Below are 1,641 nucleotides of genomic sequence, written 5' to 3'. Positions count from 1 at the left end.
ATAAAAAAAGTTTTGTTTCAAATGTTTTCAGTTCATGCCGTGAAAATGAGGAAGTGTTTTTTGACACGGTCGTGCTGTGTGGTTTTAGACAGTCATGCTGTGAAAAAATAGGAACTATTCTGTGAGACAAGGTCTCGTGTTTATATTTTATCTCAGAACACGAACTGAAAACATTTGAATCGAAACCATTTTAAGTATGTTTTGTAAATGATTCATACAATCGCCCAGTTATTTTCCAAGCTGTCATTTCCTGTGGCCGCACCCAATGTTTCGGGAATTTTCTCATTGTAAGCCTTATAAGTGATTCACCAGACAAAGTTTCTGCCAGACGGGATTTCATTTTTACAACTGAGGCATGGACGATATTTCTTCCGATGAAGCCAACAGCCCACTACAGAGTTGGTAAGTTTGTGTATGCTTTTCTCTTTGAACGATGAAGCAAATGATTATTAATTAAATCATGATAATTCTGATATATATATATATTTTTTTCCCTGACAGGGCATTGGAAGAAATTGAGTTTACGTATCACGACGTGGTTCATGAAATTAATACTCTTATTGAAGAGATCAATGATTTTAGAAGAGAATTGAAAGACATTTTCAATGAGTGGCACGAAGTCTTATCACGTCCTATCATCTCGAAGGAATTAAACCAATGGTGAGACACGTGTGTGTGTGTGTCTGTCTTCCTACCTACCTCTCTCTGCTCTTATTGAAGAGATCAATGATTTATAATGACCGGTCTCTGATCTCGAATGAATTAAACCAATGGTGAGACACGTGTGTCTATGTGTGTCTATGTGTGTGTGTGTGTGTGTGTGTGTGTGTGTGTGTGTGTCTCTTCATCTATACCCTTGACTTTTTTTTTTTTTTTCAGCACTATCGCACAACATCAGCTGTTGAAGCAATCTTGTACAACACATGATTTTCTGGAGGTAAATATTTCTGAATTATTATTAATATCACTCTCTCTTTAGAATGTCGTCTAATGTTGGTTGCATTATTAGTTTGAACGCGGTTTTGTCAGTACACTGGAATTAATTTTATTGACCTTGAAAGGATGACAGGCTGAGTCGGCCTCCTGGTGTGTTAATTCAGTGGTCAACGAGGCTTACTCATATTACCATGTAATTATTATCCACTTTTTGTTTCAAAACAGAATATGGTGTCTGAGTTTCGAAATCACAAGACATCTGGAGAAGATTGCTGGGAAAGATTATACATTCTCGCAAATGAATATTTAATATTTTCAATATTAATAAATTATATTTGTTTTGTATACAATTACTTGATTCTGAATTACAAGAAGAGGATCAAAACATGAAGGGAGGGTAGGTGCGCCCCCCCCAATGACCCATCACCCCTCATCCCATCCCTCCCCTCCCCATGTGTGTGTGTGGGGAAGGGTGGGGGGTGGGATGAGGGAGGTGGTGGGTCAAAGGTGGGGGACGCACAGGGGGGATGAGGGGGGTGGGGCTTGTGTGGGAGGGGCTTGTGTGGGCGGGCCTTCGGTGGGTCTTGTGTGGGCGGGGTGTGGGTGGGGCTTGTGTGGGTGGGGCTTGTGTGGGAGGGGTTTATGTGGTCGGGATGTGTGTGCGGGGTTTATGTGGGTGGAGCTTGTGTGGGAGGGGTTTATGTG

The 1,641-nt window shown here is 41.3% G+C and overlaps 1 long non-coding RNA gene across 1 annotated transcript; it reads left to right on the top strand.

The window, feature by feature from the left end:
- The first annotated feature begins 425 nt into the window (after positions 1-425).
- LOC147007117 (uncharacterized) lies at positions 426-1,351 on the top strand. Its single transcript, XR_015054390.1, has 3 exons — positions 426-660; positions 880-937; positions 1,162-1,351. It is a non-coding gene; the product is annotated as an uncharacterized LOC147007117 (long non-coding RNA).
- The last annotated feature ends 290 nt before the right edge of the window (positions 1,352-1,641 follow it).

The sequence above is a fragment of the Eptatretus burgeri genome, unplaced genomic scaffold (genome assembly GCF_056783735.1).
Source record: "Eptatretus burgeri isolate ZD-2024b unplaced genomic scaffold, Ebu_testis_v1 Ebu_testis_scaffold_645, whole genome shotgun sequence".
Classification (NCBI taxonomy): Eukaryota; Metazoa; Chordata; class Myxini; order Myxiniformes; family Myxinidae; genus Eptatretus; species Eptatretus burgeri.
Note: the sequence above shows the minus strand (reverse complement) of the source record. Positions and strands in the feature narration are given on the sequence as shown.